General features: G+C 37.1%; 1 protein-coding gene across 7 annotated transcripts in view; it reads right to left on the reverse strand.

Moving 5' to 3' along the window:
- Positions 1 to 20,276, reverse strand: part of LOC309636675 (uncharacterized protein) — a gene marked incomplete at its 5' end in the record, with an annotated part of 137,895 nt that overhangs the window by 41,498 nt on the left and 76,121 nt on the right. The window lies entirely within an intron of this gene.

A 20,276-nucleotide genomic window follows, 5' to 3' on the forward strand; every position in this document is an offset into this window, starting at 1 on the left:
AGCATTTTCCAAAGTTATTTGAACATCTCCAATTAAAGGAGTGGTGTTATAAGGCAGATGTGGTTGGAAATGCTAAATTCTTTGCATTCAGGACCCCCCATCTTTCCTTTTCAGGGTTCTTTAACCCATCCCTTCATCCCCAATCATCATTCCTCCCACAGCTCCAACAGGTCCCCTGCACCCTCACGCTACTTTTAACCCTCCCGTTAGTAAAGGCTAATTTTCCTCCAAATGTTGGCAATTATTTAATTTATTCCTCTGGAGATTTTTCTTTATTTATAACAGCAAAACCTATAATTTTTTGTTGTTTTGCCATGTTAGGTAAGGGATATGCCCCATATATTTTTAAATTAAAAATTTTCATAGTACAATATCTTATTACAAGGGACTATATCATATATATTTAAACATATTAATAAAAGTATGTCCATTAATCTACCACACAAACTAAGAAAAATAGCATAATAAACACATTAACACTTACCTAATTGTTCCACTTCTCTCTAATCCTCATTCCACCAGAGGTAACCACTACACAAATTTTTGGATGCATTTTCTCTTGATTTTAAAATTGTTAATAGTTTTTCAAATATGTATCTATCCCTTAATAATGTACTTATTAAATAAGTACATTAAATAATGAACATTTTTAAAATGTAATAATCCTTTACTTTTGCTTGTTATTGAGATATATAAAAGTAGATTTATACCACATGAAATCTTCAATGACTTAAATTTTTCACTAAAGATACAGCCATGCTGTGTGTAGTAGGAATTCATTCTTCTTCACTGCTACTTAATATTCCATTGTATGAATATACCACAATTTATCTATTTTCCTGTCAATGAATATTTTGGATGTTTCTAGTATTTTGTTAGTAAAAACAATAATAATACTATGAATATTCTTGCACATTTACAAGGTTTTCTTTAGGGTATATAATTAACCTTATTAATTCACATGAATATAATGTCATATTATATGAGACTGTTAAGCTTTAAGTATAACGCCATGTTGCTCACCAAAGTGGATTGTACAAATTTATATCCCCACTAACAATATACATTACAGTTCTTGTTACTCCTACTCATCTATAATGATTGAAGCTATTTTATTAAGTGGATATAAGTTTGGAATTATTATAAATTCTAGTAAATTAAACCTATTATCATTAGGTATTGACCTTCTCTATGCCAAAGAATTATTTTTATCAGAGATGCATTTTTCTGATATTAATATAGATATTCCTTACTTTTTTTTTTAAGATATCCTTCTTTTTTGGTTAACATGCCTGGCATATTTTTTTCCAGTCTTACTTTTGGTCCATACATTTCTAGGTCTTCAAAACTAACATATAAAATATTTCTATTGTTTATTTGTCAAGCTTATTCCATTTACGTTTACTGTGATCATCGGTATATTTGATTTGTTATATTTGGATGCCTTATTATATTCATATGCTTCTATTACTCCTCTATTTTATTTTTATTGAATGATTTTTTGCTGTTACACACTTTTTCTTCTATGGTTACCCTAAAAATTATATGATGTATACTTACCTTTAAAATTGCTAAAGTTACTCAGTATCTTAAGCCCTCAAATAATAGAGGGCTAGAACTCTAGAATCTTGCTACCTAAAGTGTTGTCTATGGACCATCACCACTGGTCTTATTTGGGAGCTTGTTTGAAATGCCCATTCTCACATCCTACCCTAGAACAATTATTGTAGCTATTCTGCAGAAAGAGGATGGACCACCTAAAATTTGGTTCAGATGTCAAGTATGATAACCTCATACATACACATACACACAAAGAGGTGTGTTTATAAATGTTTATTTTTTTCTTAAGTTTTAAAAAGTTTAAAAAAACTTAAAAATGCTTATTACTCATACAATGAGGCTTGCTGGGGACAGTAGAGTGTGTCTCAAGCAGGGCTGAAAATGGCGACAAAGAGACAAGAAAGGAGACTTTTGTAGAGGTTTACAGTTGGGCTGGCCACAATTGGCACTGTGAGCTGGCTATCTAGACTACATCTACAACCACTGGGATTGCTTCTTCTCTTGTTTTGGCTTATTAACTGGATCTGCTTCCTGCAGGTGAGCTTTTACTTTGACCTGTGCCATTCTGTCCTATGTTTACTGAGTCCAGCAGGCCTCTGTTACAGACTTAATCAATCTAATTCTGAAGTCATAATTAGCATATAGGGGGTGTGGCCAAGACGACAGAGTAGGAAGACCTTGAGCTCACCTCCTCCCACAGGCACACCAAAATTACAGCTACTTGAAGAGCAACTATTTATGAGAAAGACCAGAAGACCAGCAGAAAAGATCTCCTACAACTAACAATATAAAGAAGGAACCACAACGAGACAGGTAGGTGGGGTAGAAATGTGGTATAGTCAAGACCATTCACTCAGGTGGGTGACCCAGAAATGGGAGAAATATTACATTTTCAGAGGTTCTCCCCAAGGAACAAGGGGTCTAAGCCCCATATCGGGCTCCTCAGTCTGGAGGGCAGTGTCCTGCACCAGGAGGATGAACCCACAAAACATTTGGCTTTGAAGGCCAGTGGAGTTTACTTTTGGAAGAGGCAGAGGGCTGTGAGAAATAGAGATTCCACTCTTAAAGGGTGCACACAAAAATCTCAAATGCTCTGGGACCCAGGGCAGAAGCAGTAATTTGAAAGGAGCCTGGGTCAGACCTACTTGCTGATCTTGGAGAGCCTTTAAGAGAGGCAGGAGGCAACTGGTGTTCTTCCTTCAGACATAGACACTGGTGGCAGCCATTTTGGGGAGCTTGTTCTACCACAAGGACACTGGTACTGACAAGCACCATTTTAGAATCCTCCCAGTAGCTCATTAGCCCTGGGACCTGGCCCCACCCACCAGCCTGTCAGCACCAGTACTGGGATGCCTCAGTCCAAGTAACTAGCCAGGCAGGGACACAGTCCCACCCACCAGTAGGTCAACTGCCTTAAGACCTCCTTAGCCCACAGCCACCCCATGAAGTGGCCTTGTCTACCAGAACCAGGCCACACATACCAGTGCATCAGCACTAGCTGTGGGACCACCAGAGTCCTGCAGCCAGAGACCCTGGGACCTAGCTCCACCCACAAGCAGGATGATACCACCCCCAGGGACACCCCTGCTCCCCTCCATGAGCAGGCCAACATCAGCCTCAAGACAACTTGAACCCCACAGCCAGCCACCCCAATATCCAGCCCCACCCACCACTGCAGTAGTACCAGCATTGGAAAAACCTGGATCCAGCAGCCAGCAATGTCAAGAACTGGCCCCACCTTGCAGTAGGCAAACACTAAATCTGGGACCTCCAGCCCCAAAACCACTCACCCCAGAACCAAGCTCTGCCTACCAGTGAGCCAGCACTAGCTCCAGGACTGCACCGCACCCCCCGGGACTCTGCATCCAGCTGTCTCATGACCCAGCCCTGCCAACAAGCAGCCAACATCCTCTGCACATGGCAGGGCCTGGCAACCAATTGGACCAGGGGCCAGCCACAGCTACCAGACCACCCACAGTAGTCAGCCTGCCATAAAAAAAGGACCCATGCAGCTCATATAGGGGGTACCCTGAGAACATATTGCTCTGGTGACCAAAGGGGAGCACACTGCCGCTATGCACAGGATGTCTTTTACAAAAGACCACTTCTCCAAGGTCAGGAAAGGTAACCAATGTACAAAATACATAGAATAAAAACAGCAAATCAGGCAAAATGAGACAACAGAGCACTATGTTCCAAACAAAGGAACAAGATAAAACCATTAAAGAAGAAATAAGTGAAGTGGACATAAGCAGTCTACCTAATAAAGACTTCAAGGTAATGATGGTAAAGATGTTCAAAGGACTTGGGAGAAGATTGGATAAACAGAGTAAGAAGTTAGAAGTTTTGAACAAAGAATTAGAAAATATAAAGAATAACCAAATAGAAGTGAATAATACAGTAACTGAAGTTTTAAAAATACACTAGAAGGAATCAAGAGTAGACTAGACGATACAGAGGAACAGATCAGCAAGCTGGAGGACAGAGTAGTAGACATCACTAAAGCTGAACAGAAAAAAGGATAAAAAAAAATTGAGGACAGTTTTGTTTTGGGTTTTTTTGGCCATAAATGCATGAGTTTATTTCTGGAAACTCAATTCGATTCCATTGATCTATATGTCTGTCTTTATGCCAGTACCATACTGTTTTTTTGTTTGTTTGTTTTTTAATAGATCTTTATTGGAGTGTAATTGCTTCACAATAATGTGTTAGTTTCTGTTGTACAACAATGTAAATCAGTCTTATGCATACATATGTCCCCATATCCCTTCCCTCTTGACCCTCCCTCCCATCCTCCCTATCCCACCCCTCTAGGTCATCGCAAAGCACCAAGCTGATCTCCCTGTGCTATGCTGAAGCTTCCCACTAGCTATCTATTTTACATTTGGTAGTGTATATATGTCAATTCACAGGTGAATTCTACCAAATGTTTAGAGAAGAGTTATCACCTAACTATTCCAAAAATTGTGGAGGAAGGAACTCATTCTATGAGGCCAGCATCACTCTCATACCAAAAGATAAAGACACCACATTAAAAGAAAATTACAGGCAAATATCTATGATAAACACAGATGCAAAAATCCTAAACAAAATATTAGCAAACCAAATTCAATACATTAAAAGGATCATACCCTATGATCAAGTGGGATTTACTCCAGGGGTGCAAGGATGGTACAATATCTGCAAATCAAATATTGTGACACACCACATTAACAAATTGAAGAATAAAAACCATATGATCATCTCAATAGACGCACAGAAAACTTTTGACAAAATTCAACATTCATTTATGATAAAAACTGTCAACAAAGTGGGTATAGAGGGAACATACCTCAACATAATAAAGGCCATATATGACAAGCCCACAGCTAACATCATACTCATGGTGAAAACCTGAAAGCATTTCCTCTAAGATCAGGAATAAGACAATGATGTCTGCTCTCCCCAATTTTGTTCAACATAGTATTGGAAATACTTGCCATAGCAATCAGACAAGAAATATAAATTAAAGGAATTCAAATTGGAAATAAAGAAGTAAAACTGTCACTGTTTGCAGATGACATGACACCATATAGGACATACTAAAGATGCCACTAACAACTGCTAGAACTCATCAATGAATTTGGTAAGGTTGCAGGATGCAAAATTAATATAGAGAAATCTGTTGCATTTCTATATGCTAACAACAAGCTATCCGAAAGAGAAATTAAGAAAGAATCCCACCAAAAAGAATAAAATACCCAGGAATAAATCTAGCTAAGAAAGTAAAAAAACCTATACTTGGAAAACTATAAGAAACTGATTAAATAAATTGGATGTGACACAAACAGGTGGAAAGATATATTGTGTTCATAAATTGGAGGAATTAGTATTGTTAAAATGAGCATACTACACAAGGCAATCTACAGTTTAATGTAATTCCTATCAAAATACCAATGGCATTTTTCATAGTACTAGAAAAGCAATTCTAATGTTTGTATGGAAACACAAAACACCCCAGACAGCTAAAACAATCTTATGAAAAAAGAACAAAGCTGGAGGTATCACCCTCCCTGATTTCAAACTATACTACAAGACTACAGTAATCAAAACAGTATATTACTGGCATAAAAACAGACATATAGATCAATGAAACAGAATAGAGAGTCCAGAAATGAATGCACATTTATATGGGCAATCAATCTATGACAAAGGATACACAAAGAATATACAATAGGGAAAAGGCAGCCTCTTCAATAAATGGTATTGGGAAAACTGGACAGCTACTTGCAAAAGAATCAAACTGGACTACTCTCTCACACCATGCACAGAGATAAATTCAAAATGTATTAAAGACTTAAATGAAAGACCTGAAACCGTAAACTTCTGGAAGAAAACAGAGGCAATAAGCTCTTTGACATCAGTCCTAGTAATATTTATTTGGATATGTCTCTTCAGGCAAGGGAAATAGAAGCAACAATAAACAAATTAAAAAGCATTTGCACAGTGAAGAAAACTATCAACAAAGCAAAAATCCAGCTAATGAATGGGAGAAGATATTTGCAAACAATATATCTAATAAAGAATTATATCCAATATATACACAGAATTCATACAACTCAACATGAAAAAAAACCCCACACAATTAAAAAATGAGCAGAGGATCTGAAGAGACATTTTTCCAAAGAAGACATACAGATAACCAACAGGCATATGCAAAGTTGCTCAACATCACTAATTATCAGGGAAATGCAAATCACAACCACAATAAGATATCACCTCCCACCTGTCAGAATGGCTGTTATCAAAAAGAGAACAAATAACAGATGTTGGAGAGGATGAGAAGAAAGGGACCCTTGTGCACTGTTAGTAGAAATATAAATGGGTGTAGCCACTATGGAAAACAATATGGAGGTTCCTGAAAAAATTAAAAGCACAACCACCATATGATCCACCAATCCGACTTTTGGGTATTTATCTGAAGAAAATGAAAACACTAATTCAAGAAGATATATGCACTCCTATGTTCACTGCAGTTCACTTGGCTATTGGCTTTTCACAATAGCCAAGATATGGAAACAACCTAAGTGCCCACTGATAGATGAATGGATAAAGAAGATTTTATACATATATATATATATATGCCATAAAAAGGAATGAAATCTTGCCATTTGCAATAACAAGGATGGACCAAGATTTTTTGTGTAGTCTAAAAAAGAAAACAAATAACAAACATAACTAAACAAAAATAGAGTCAGAGATACAGAGAACAAACAGGAGGTTACTGGGGGTGGGAGGAGAAAGAAATAGATGAGGGAGATTAAGACGTACAAACTTCCAGTTGCAAAATAAATGAGTCAGGGATATAAAATGTACAGTGGGGGGAATATAGTGAGTAACTATGTAGTATCTTTGTATGGTGACATATCATAACTTATCGTGGCGATCAGTTTGAAATGTATAGAAACATTCAATCACTCTGTTGTACAGCAGGAACTAACATAGTGTTGCAGGTCAATTATACTTTAAGCACAAATGAACTCATAGAAAAAGTAATCAGATTTGTAGTTACCAGAGATGGAGGCTGGGTGGAGTGGGAATTGAATGAAGGCAGTCAAAAGGTACAAACTTCCAGTGATGAGATTAATAAGTACTAGGGATGTAATGTACAACATGATAAATATAATTAACACTGATGTATGTTATATATGAAAGCTGTTAAAGAAGTAATCCTAAGAGTTCTCATCACAAGGAAGAATTTTTTTCCATTTCTTTTATTTTGTATCTATATGAGTTGGTGGATATTCACTAAACTTATCATGATAATCATTTCATGATGTATGTAAGTCAAATCATTATGCTGTATGCCTTTTAAACTTATACAGCATTATATGTCAATTATATCTCAATAAAACTGGAAGAAAAAAAATCAAAATTATAATTGGCATTTAGAGCCAGGCATATGGTATTGGGGCCCTCATTAAAGTGGCCCTGGCTCCTGTTTTGTGACTTAGACCTACCTGTGTTTCTCAAACTGAATCATTTGTCTTGATGCCAGCATAAGCCATGTCTAACCTGAGGCTCAGAGGAATGACTCTTACCCTCGGACCATTGGCTGTATGCCTCAACCAGGTGGTACCTCCATTCTATAGAGCACTCAGGGGAATCACTGGTACCTTGTGCAATATACTGGTCCATCGTGTGGTTTCATGAGTAGAAGAGCAATTACCATGTGGCATGCTGAGGTCACTATGACCCTACAGAAATGTGTTTGCCTATGCCTCTGTTTCCTAAAATGATCCAGACCATGGCACTCCTGGTGCACAGTCAAGGGCTAATTCAATCATTGCCATGAGAAAGCCCTTTAACTCTGATGGCATAAACTTGTTAATATAAGCAGGGGAGGGAGAACCTCAACCTCTAAAATAATCCAATAACCACTCAGAAGGAAGTAAAGAAAAAAGCATGAAAGAAAGAGAAAGAAAAGGAGGGAGGGAGGGAGCGAGAGAAAGAGGGAAAGAAAGAAAGAAAGAAAGAAAGAAAGAAAGAGAGAAAGAAAGAAAGAAAGAGAAAGAAAGAAAGAAAGAAAGAAAGAAAGAAAGAAAGAAAGAAAGAAAGAAAGAAAGAAAGAAAGAAAGAAAGAAAGAAAGAAAAAGAAAGAAAGAAAGAAAAAGAAAGAAAGAAGAGAGAGAGAAAGAAAGAAAGGAAGGAAGGAAGGAAAGAGAGGGAGAGAGGGAGGGAGGGAGGGAGGGAGAGAAAGAAAGAAGGAAACCTGGATATAGGAGGAGGAAACAACAAAAAGTGAAACACATCCACAATTTGACCCAATTGGAAACCCAAAATTTACTAAAAGAATTTATGCAACAAAAAGATAAAAGAGCACTGATTGGCTCTTGCACTTCTACAACATAGGTCCTGAATTAAGTTTATTATCTGCTGATGTTCACCAATTGGCAAACTTTCATGGCCTTAATCAATACTGTGGTCCAAATTAAACTTGTATCTGGGGTTCCCACTAACTTTAAACAAGAAATCCCCTATAACAGGGGTCCCCAACCCCAGGGGACCCCTGTTAGGAACCCCCTGTTATGAAACAGGCTGCACAACAGGAAGTGAGCGGCAGGCAAGTGAGCAAAGCTGCATCTGCTGCTCCCCATCGCTCACCATCACTTGCATTACCACCTGAACCATCCCTCCCCACCGTACTGTCCATCCGTGGAAAGACTGTCTTGCATGAAACTAGTCCCTGGTTCCAAAAAGGTTGGGGACCACTGTCCTATAATCTTAAGAGAAAATAAAATAGAGGACAACCATCTTGATCTTTGAACCTATTGCCGAGTCTAAATTTCCAATGGTCATATCAGCCATTGACTTAAAATATCCCACGGGAGGCTTGAATTCTTTAACCCAGTGAGCAATAAAAATTAAATTATATATTTCGCCCTTACAATTGGATTGACAAAATGGGACCCCATGAACCATCCCTCCCTAGTTAAAATAGTTAATAGTGCCTAATTAAATTAAAACAGGACCGTCAAGAATTAAAATCAATTTTATAAGATCTATTTGGAAAAGGGATGATTACCTCCATTGCTTCTCCACTTAACAGCCTTATTTGACTTTTTCTTAAACTTGGAAACAACTAATCATGCTTCAGTATTTTACCACAACCGTAATGCTGTGGTCCCACCCATTTAGGTTCTCATAACCAATGTTATTGAAATTACTGACTCCATCTAATCAGCAACTGGTAAATATTTTACTACTATAGATTTGAATACTATGTTCTGTTCAGTGCCTGTTTCAACAGTCTCTCACTGCAGTTTGCCTTCACCTTCAAAGAAACAATACACTTACAGGCTGAATTGTGTACCCCCCCAAATTCATACAGTGAAGTCTTAACGCCCAATACTTAGAATTTGACTGTATTTAGAAATTGAGCCTTCAAAGAGGTAATTAAGGCAAAAGGAAGTCATAAGTGTAGTCCTAATCCAATATAATTGGTGTCCTTATAAGAAGAGGAGGTTAGGACACAGAAAACACACAGATGGAGGGGCAACCAGGTGAGCACACAGTGAAGAGGCAGTCACCTGTAAGCCAAGGAGAGAGGCCTCAGAAGAAAACAAACCTGCTGACACCTTGACCTTGGATTTCTAATGTCCAGATCTGTAAGAAAATACATTTGCATTGTCTAAGCCACCCAGTCTGTGGTATTTTGTTATGACAGTCCTAGCAGATTCATACAACACTTTTCACTCAACGATTCAACAGTCTTGCCATAGCACATGACCTGTGCAGGTGAGATCTTAATGACATCCAACTTTCTCTTGGGGCACAAATATGAAATCATACTGATGACATCCTCCTCTGAAGATATTTACTTGACACAAACATTAAGGACATATAAATACTTACAAAGAAACTCACAAAAAAGGGGGATGGGCCATTGCCCCACACATAGTGCAATGTTCTGCCATCTTGCTTAAATCCCTGAAAATTATTTGGTAAACTGAGAGCAGCTCCATCCCTGACACTGTTAAGAAATAACTACTCTCTTAGAAACCACATTAAACAAGCCCAGCCTCTTTAAGGCCTTTTAGGGTTTTGAAGGCAACATATTCTTTATTTATAAAATTTTACTTAAGTTGCAAACTGACCCACCTTGAATGGGACACCCTCTAGCAAAAGGCTGTAGAATTTGTTCAGATTGCAATACAACTTCCAGCAGTGCTCCCTAGAAACTCCTTCATTGTAGAGGCTTAACCTCCTCTCATGCTTCCTGGAGTCTCTGGCCATTCACAATGGCTTTAAGTTGCCTATGGGCTTCTGATACAAGAAACTGCTCTCCTTGGTTCCACCCCATATGTTATTAGAGTGGTGACTATTGTCCACATACTAGGCTTTCTTGGAAACAGAGGCTCTCACAGGCCCTGGGCTCACGACCCTCCTCATACCCAGTTTCCTGGGTTAAGAAAACAACATGCTGCAATCTCTGCTTGGCCACTGAGGCTGCCTTGCTACAGGACGGAGTTAAACCTGGGTCCCCCGGCATATCTACTTGCAGGAAGGGGTGGCCTCCCTTATCTTTAGTCTCTTGCCACAGGCCATGGTGCTAGAGGAAGTCAATCCTCTCACAGATCTCTTGGCTACCTAGTCAGCCCCTTGATATCAAGTGAAGAGCAAACAGAGTCCATCTACCGTATACATAACACATATGAAGATCAGTGGAGAGTTACTGCTTCTTATCCCTTAACCAGGATGTCAGCAAAATTGGCCAAACTTCAGGCACTCATCTTGTTTATGGATGACCCAGCGAAAAGTCACGTCCATCTGCATATTTTATAGACCCTTGTGCCATTGCCAATGGTCTGGCTGTGTGGACCAACCAATGGCAAAAACAACAATTCCTTGTACAAGGTTGCACCCTTCTGGGTAAGAATCCTTGGAATCTCTTGCCTCATAAATGCCAAAAATATAAATCAACATTACATCTATCTCTGCACATACTAAAGCAAGACACTCCTGATCCTCTGCAGAGTTCTAGATTTCATTGATAGTGACCAAGGCACTCATTTCACTTCTCAGAAGGAACAATGTTGGGCTCTTGAATAAGACTTTCAATGGAACTTTCACTTCCCTTACTGGCCCCACAGAGCACCATAATGGCTTACTTAAGTTCAAAATCAATTAAATGAAACAGAGCATATTTCAGTCATCAGTCACATGATGACTGAGGTGAACTGTAATAGGGTCTGCCTCCATTTTTTCTTTTATGTTGAGCTGCTGACAACTTTTAAGCTTCATGCCTCACTCTTCCCCTTCTGCCACACATCTGAACAAGCTGAATAAGAAAGCCCAGGTGCTCCTTCCTTTGCCACCTGTGAGAAGTTCAAAGCCACTCATAAGAACCCTCATCCGGCCCACCACTAACTACCATAAAAACTCTAAGCTAGTTTCCTCTTCTGGTTCACTCAAGCCAATTTTGGAATGCTTGGCAGCTATGCTGTTCTTTCCAGCAAGCCTCATTATATGAGTAATAAACCTTTTCAACTCCTCTCGGGATATGTGTGTGTGTGTGTGTGTGTGTGTGTGTGTGTGTGTGATTATTAATGTCGACATCTGAACCAAATTTTTCGTGGGCATGCTTCCTGTTTCTTCAGACTGGATACAACATCTGCTAGATGAGAATTCACTTTTTAAAGAAACTATTCCCAAGTGAATAAAATATTAAGCACTGCTCTAGACCACTTTAACATCACTCTCTCCTCCCAACAAACATCTTGTTTTTCTTTAGCTGTGTTCTTTTTTTAACCTATAAATAAGGTAGTACTATTTTTATTATTTCACACAATGCTTATCTACATGTTTACCAATATATTTGAGAATCATTTCTTCTTCAATGTCCTACCTCCTGTCTGTGGTCATTTTATTTCCTTCTTTCTTTTAGAAGTTCCTTTATCTTATATCTTCCATTGTTGTCATTCTTTGTAGATGATCCACCTTGCCTCCTTGGCTGCTTTTAAAAGCTCCTCTTTGGTTTTGTGTTGTTTCATCACAAAGTGTGAAAGTGTAAATCTTTTTCTAATTTATCCTGCTTTGTATTTACTTTGCTTCCCTTATGTACAGATTCATGCTTTTCATGAAATTATTTTCAGCCATTATCTCAGTCATTGCCTCTTTTCTATTTTCTTTATTCTCATTTTCTGGCAATTCCTTCAACTTACATTATACCTTATTCTTTCCTCCATATTTCTAAAAATTTCTTTTATATTTCCATTTTTTGTCTTCCTCTGTACTATATTCTGAATGACTTATTTCAGTTCACTAATTCCTCCTTCAGCTATGTCTGATCTGCTGTTTAACTTATACATTGTTTTTTTTAATTTTAACAATTATATTTTATACCTAAAATTTATATTTCATTTCTTTTTAAAATCTTCCCATTTTTTGAAGTTTCTCTTTGCTTTTGCATTTTTATTCTTTTAAAAAAATATATCTTTAACTATTTCATTTAGAGTTATATTGTATTCCCTGATAATTTCAATATCTGAAGTCCTTGAGGAAATCTGTTATTTTTGCTAAATATCAGTCATGAAGGCTTCTTTTTTAATAATTTTGTTGATCTTGATTTTGAGATAAATTTGCTTGAGGTTAATCTGTGAAAATCCTGCAGCCTAAATAGAATTTTCCATCTTCCAAAGAGGATTTACATTGGCTTCTGCTAAAAGCCAGAGTTTGTTGTCAACCTGGAATCACTTGGGCTTACATTAAAGATTCTAATGAGTAAATATTAGATTTCCCATCTTGCAACTGACAGAGAATTTAGTCTCTTAATGCTCCACTAATATTAGCATTTTCTTTTGGGGCAACTTCACTTTTCCAGTTTGTTTTCCAATTACTGCTCACTGCTCCTACTCCATCCTAAACTCATAAATGTATTTGAATATTTGTTATTTTATTTAGGAAATTATTCTTGTAGATTTTCCTTAACTTCCTTGGGTCTAGCAATGCCTGTGAAAGCAATGTTTTATTTAGGATCTAGTTGATTTGTAGCAGAGGAACCTTCAGAATTTACTTTACTTTTAGAAGCAAAAGTTTAATGATTAGAATATGAGCCCTTTGCACTGGAGAGATATTTAGGCACAAAGGTAAGATGTGCCTCTTAACTCACAGCCCAGAGCTTCCTTAACCTACCATCATAGGGGCAGTCCTTCTCTGACATTTAAGCAGAAATAAGAGACTCATTATTATGTAAGTCTTCCAGATTTCATTCTTTTCATTGTCTGGAATTATGTTTTAATTAAAAATATTTTTATGTGATTGGTTATCTCTTTGGTTGTTATATTTTATTTTGTTTTTGGTTTCATTTTTAGGGCATTTAGTATTACTTTTCAAAACGCCTCCGTATGCTGGTAATAATTACTAAAGAGATACTCTTCCCAAATTGTTTGTGTTCTCATTCTGATAAACTAAAAAAACATTTTAAACTCTTTGACTGGTCTTATCAATTTGGAGATTTAATTTATACCTTGAATAAAAAGGTTAGTTTTTACTCAGATTTTAGTAATTACTAAATTTTCATTTGACAGCCCATCTTTCTTGAGCTTCAGTTTCCAACTGGTATAATTGTTGTACAGAATTTGGAATAGCTGTGTGCCAGCTTGGTTGTTTAGCATATAACTAATAGGTTACAATTATAACAGCAAAAACAGTTTAGAAAAGCAAATTAGTTTAGTAGCAATTAAATTCAGAGAGTCATTCCAAAGAAAGATAATAACTTTAATTGAGTTGTATGTAAAATGGAAAAATTTCAAAACATAATGTTTCTAAACGTCTTGTAGAAAAGTGACATTCTACCTATGATTGTCTTGTTTCATCATTTTTTAGCTACAGAGATAAAAATTGTATATTAAAATTTTACATGAAAATATTTTGACATGCTAAACAGCTCACAAAAATGCCAAGGTGACCTTCATATGTTAGTAAACTTTCAAAATATAGTTTTTCATATCTCTTAAGGGGGAAAAATTAGTTTCCCCATTTTATTTATTGCTACTTTTCAGGAGTGAAACAAGATTTTAAAAGTTTTTATGTGATTAAAATTACCAAGAAGTCATTCTTGCAGTCTCCTGTAATAATTAAAAGGACTCCAAGGTATAATCATTTTCCTGCCCAGCAGGGGATTTCTATCTTAGAATTTTATTGTCATCAAAGTAAAAAAATGTTTTATGAATTTGTCTTCTTGTCATAATGGACTAACTGATAGTGAACTAACCTTCCTGCCATACACAACTACAAAAAAGTTCAGGATTGTGATTTGTGAGAAAAGAGACACACAGGAGCACCACATTTGCCCAGGCATTCTCCATGTAGGCACATTAAGATCATAGCACTTAGACGTTAAATCCAGCAGAACAGAGTGATCTTTCTGAGCTGAGATGTAAGAGATTGGAGTTCACAGTAATGAAGCAGCTGGTATTTACAGGGTATATCACTTTGCTCATGAATCTGCAATTTTGGCAGGACTTAGTAGGGACATCTAAATTCTGCCTACTCAGTCATATGGGATAGCTTGAAAGCTGTGGGCTGGAATCATCTGAAGGTTTTTGTTCACTCACATGTCTGGTACTTGACATTGGAAAGACCCAAACTGTTGTAGGCTGGAAGAGCTGGAGGTCCTTGGGTATCTCCATCTCTTTGAGGTCTCTATGTGTTCTACATAGCCAGAAATTTTATGGTAGCCAGACTTCTCATTTGTCCACTCAGAGCCCCCAGAACATGTAACTCAAGAGAGGGAAACAGGCAGAAGCTGAATTGCCTTTTATAACCTAGCCTTAGAAGTCATTCTTATTTTATTGATATGGGCTCGCTCCCTTTTTTTCTTGATGTGTCTAGCTAAAGGTTTATCAATTTTGTTTACCTTTTCTAAGGACAAGCTTTTAGTTTCATTGATCTTTTCTATTATTTTTTTAGAATATTCATCACATCTCTGTTTAAAATAGTGAAAAAAATGGAAGGCACTCAAATATCCAGTAATGGAGAAATAGTTAATTACAATACTTCCACACAATAGACTATTTTGCAGCCAATAAAATCAGGATTTCTTTTTTCTTTTTTTTTGGTGACATAGTAGTAAGTCAGATAGCAGCAAACAAAAATTTATTTATTTCTGCCCTGAACTTCATGATTTCTTTCCTTCTACTAACTTTGGGTTTTGTTTGTTCTTTCTCTAGTTTCTTTAGGTGTAAGGTTAGGTTGCTTATTTTAGATTTTTCTTGTTTCCTGGGATAAGCTTGTATCACTATAAACTTCCCTCTTAGTACTGCTTTTGCTTCATCCTATAGGTTTTGGATTGTTGTGTTTTCATTTTCTTTTATCTCTAGGTATTTTTTATTTCCTCTTTGATTTCTTCAGGGATTCATTGGTTGTTTAGTGGCATATTATTTAGCCTCCACGTGTTTGTGTTTCTTACAGCTTTTTTTTTTTTCTTGTAATTTATTTCTAGTCACATAGCATTGTGGTTGGAAAGGGTGCTTGATATGATTTCAATATTCTTAAAGAATATTGTTAAAGAAAAGACAGCCTCTTCAATAAGTGGTGCTGGGAAAACTAGACAGCTACATGTAAAAGAATGAAATTAGAACATTCTCTAACACCATACACAAAAATAAACTCAAAATGGATTAAGTACCTAAATGTAAGACTGGATACTATAAAACTCCTAGAGGAAAACACAGGCAGAACACTTTATGACATAAATTGCAGCAATATTTTTTGGGGGGGATCCCACTCCTATAGTAAAGGAAATAAAAGCAAAAATAAACAAATGGGACCTAACTAAACTTAAAAGCTTTTGCACAGCAAAGGAAACCATTGGCAAAATGAAAAGACAACCTACTGAATGGGAGAAAATATTTGCAAATGATATGACTGATAAGGAATTAATATCCAGCATATATAAACAGCTCATACAACTCAACATCAGGAAAACAAACAACCTGATTAAAAATTGAGCAGAAGAAATTTTTCCAAAGAGGAAATGAAGGTGGCCAACAGGCACATGAAAAGTTGCTCAACATTGCTAAGCATCATGGAAATGCAAATCAAAATCACAATGAGATATTACTTCACACCTGTCAGAATGGCTATCGTCAAAAGGAACACAAATAAAAAATGTTGGCAAGCATGTGGAGAAACGGGAACACTTGTACACTGTTCATGGCAATGTAAATTTGTGCAGCCACTGTGGAAAACTATATGGAGCTTTCTCAAAAAACTAAAAATAGAACTACCATATGACCCAGCAATTCCACTCCTGGGTATATATCCCAAAAACACAAAACTCTAATTCAAAAAGATACATGAACCCAAATGTTCATAGCAGCATTATTTACAATTTCCAAGGTATGGAAGCAACCTAAGTGTCCATCAACAGATGAATGGATAAAAATGATTTGGTATATATATATATATATATATAAAATATATATATATATATATATATATTATATATATATATATATATATATATATATATACAATGGAATACTACTCAGTCATAAAAAAGAATGAAATTTTGCCATTTGTAGTAACATGGATGGACTTGGAGGCTATGATGCTAAGTGAAATAAGTCAGAGAGAGAAAGCCAAATACTGCATGATATTGCATATGTGGAATCTAAAAAATACAACAAACTAGTGAATAAAACAAAAAAGAAGCAGACCCACTGATATAGAGAACAAACTAGTGGTTACCAGTGGGGAGGGGGAGGGGCAATATAAGGGTGGAGGAGTGGGAGGTACAAACTATTGGGTGTAATATAGGCTACAGGCATGTATTATATAACATGGGGAACATAGCGAATATTTTGTAATAACTGTAAATGGAGTGTAACTTTTAAATATTGTTTACAAAATAAAAAATAATAATTTAAAAAACAAACAAAACAGCAATTTAAAAAAAGAGAGTGGGAACAAAAATAAAAGAAGTCATTCTGGGCTTCCCTGGTGGCGCAGTGGTTGAGAGTCTGCCTGCCAATGCAGGGGACACGGGTTCGAGCCCTGGTCTGGGAGGATCCCACATGCCGCAGAGCACCTGGGCCCGTGAGCCACAATTACTGAGCCTGCGCATCTGGAGCCTGTGCTCTGCAACAGGAGAGGCTGCAATAGTGAGAGGCCCGCGCATCGCGATTAAGAGTGGCCCCTGCTTGCCACAACTAGAGAAAGCCCTCACACAGAAACAAAGACTCAACACAGCCATAAATAAATAAAATTAAAAAAAAAAAAAAAGAACTGTGTGCTCTGACATATCTCAAAATGGTTTCTTTAAAAAAAAAAAGAAGTCATTCGGTGACCCGACAAATCAGAAGGCTACCCAAATTCAAGGGGGGGAAAAATTAGATTCCATCTTTTATGTGAGGGATGTCAAAATATTTGCAGATGTGTGTTAAAACCACCTCAAGATCTAGAAGCACACGTAGATTAGCTTTAGATGGAGACAGAAATTGTGTCATGCAGAAGAGATAAATTGATAGATTGAGGTGGGGAGAGGAAGCAGGAAGACATGGTGGTTCTCAGAAATACATAATCACTGGATTATAAAAGTATACAGAATGCAAAATGTAGACCAAATTTCATACTGCCACCTTTGAAGAGGGCCGATTTACCCAAAACTTCTTGAAAAGCATTATCTTTGGGCTGTGTGGAAAAAGAGGGAGAATCTTAAGGAAGAATTAGCAAGATGAATAAGAACATCAAATTTGGCCTAGTTTAGTTGGAGTGGTTGGTGCGGGGAGGGCAGGGCAGTAGCCAGGCTGTAGTGAGAATTTAAAGCTCATAGGTAAAGTATAGAAACAGTGAGGTACAGGCAAATTTTGAGAATAGAAACATCTGATCTTGGGTGATTTCGTTCTAGAAGAACAGTCTGAATAATGACAGTAAATTTGTGTGATATATTTTTTAATTTAAAGGAAATCTTGGGCTTCCCTGGTGGCTCAGTGGTTGGAAGTGCGCCTACCAATGCAGGGGACATGGGTTCGAGCCCTGGTCCAGGAAGATCCCATATGCTGCAGAGCAACTAGGCCTGTGCGCCACAACTACTGAGCCTGCGCTCTAGAGCCCATGAGCCACAACTACTGAGCCTGCGTGCCACAACTGCTGAAGCCCACGTGCCTAGAGCCCGTGCTCCACAAGAGAAGCCACCGCAATGAGAAGCCTGCACACCACAGCGAAGAGTGGCCCCCGCTCGCCACAACTAGAAAAAACCCACGCGCAGTGATGAAGACCCAATACAGCCAAAAATAAATAAATAAATAAATTTTTTTTTAAAAAAAGGAAATCTTTAAGGAAAATTATGCAGTGGGGGGCTTCCCTGGTGGCGCAGTAGTTGAGAGTCTGCCTGCCAATGCAGGGGACGCGGGTTCGAGCCCTGGTCTGGGAGGATCCCACATGCCGTGGAGCAGCTAAGCCCGTGAGCCACGGCTGCTGAGTCTGCGCGTCTGGAGCCTGTGCTCCGCAACGGGAGAGGCCGCAACAGTGAGAGGCCCGCGCACCGTGATGAAGAGTGGCCCCTGCTCGCCGCAACTGGAGAGGGCCCTCGCACAGAAACGAAAACCCGACACAGCCAAAAATAATAAATAAATAAATTTTTTAAAAAAGGAAAAAAAAGAAAATAATGCAGTGTCAAACAGAGAAACTAGATAAATACAAAAGTTCTTATAAAAAGTCTGTTTTGGTATGGAAACAAAAGAGAACAAGATAAAAAATTAAGCATGAAGGTCCCCAAGAAAGCGATATAGGAGGCAACAATGACAAAGACAGGAGAAAGAAAACAATTATGAATGAAGTATGAGCCTCAACACCAGTAAAAATAGTGAATCCTCAGGGAAAAGGAGGGAGAGATTTTATTACCAAAATATTCTATCTAAAGAAGTATAAAAGGAATTAGAGTTAGCCAATTTTTTTTTTAATAAGCAAGGTTTTAAAGTTATCTAAAATATACATTAAATATATAAAAAGCAAATATATATATAAAACATAAATATATAAGAAAGGAATTCTATCAGAAATTCCTTGTTACTTGTGGGAAGTACAAGGTCTTTTTCTCGTATACAATAACAATATTCCATTACATGATAATATGCCAGGATTTCACCATAGCTATTGGCCAAGAAGATTTGTCAACATCTTTTTTAAAATTACACTATAATCACATAAGCAATGGATTTTAAACCTAGGTTCAAGAGACCATAAACAGGCATACAAGAGATTATGGGGTGAATAGATATCTGAAAGCACATTTTGAAGTAAGCTTTAAACATTTTTACTGTATGTTTATTATATATCTAGTAATCTCAAAAGAATTGATTAATGAATTCAGTGAAAAGATGTTTGCTATTGTATGTAGAATAGGATTTTTTTCAATTACTTGTTCTGACATTCAGGCACTGTACAAAGCAATTTACATCCACTACTTCTAGCCCATACAATAACCTTTCAAGTAGGTATTAAAACTATCCCTACCTTCTTGTGACAATACAGTCTCATGGAGATTGACTACCAAGATTGCACAGTTTGTAAGTGTAAGAGCCAAGATTCGAACTCTGGCTTCTAAGGATGTACTTCATCATACTAAGGATCCAAGCAAAATATGAAGTTCAGGATAAATTTAAAACCACATCTAATTAATTGCTCTAATCATACACACATGTACTCACACACACGTGCGCACACACACATGCATGAACATGCATATACACAAAATCATCCTAGCACCCAAGAGGCTCAATGTTTAATGTTGGGGTCAGGAAGACACTCATTTAGGGAAATAAATTGACAATGGTAGAGTACATACATAAAACAAGCTTTTGTGAATGCAAGATGAACTGATTTTTTGTTTGTACTTTATTTTTTGTTCATTCTCAAAAATTCTTCCAATTGGTAATGTTGGCCAGTATAAAACCTAAGTTTACAATCTAGGCTATTTCAATATATTTCTATTTCTTTCTCATAATGCTGTATATATGTACAAGTGTTTATATCATATGTACATATATATATATCTCCTTATGTATCTATCATCTATCTACCTATCTAGATAGCCAGCTATAGATCATCTCTCTAGATAGATAGATAATTGATAAACAAATAGGTACATAAATACGTAATAGAGAGATAGAGTGTCAGAGGGATACAAGTCATAAATATTTATCATTAGGCATGAGAAAATATTCATCAGC

Source organism: Balaenoptera physalus, assembly GCF_965194825.1.
Source record: "Balaenoptera physalus genome assembly, chromosome: 10".
Lineage (NCBI taxonomy): Eukaryota > Metazoa > Chordata > Mammalia > Artiodactyla > Balaenopteridae > Balaenoptera > Balaenoptera physalus.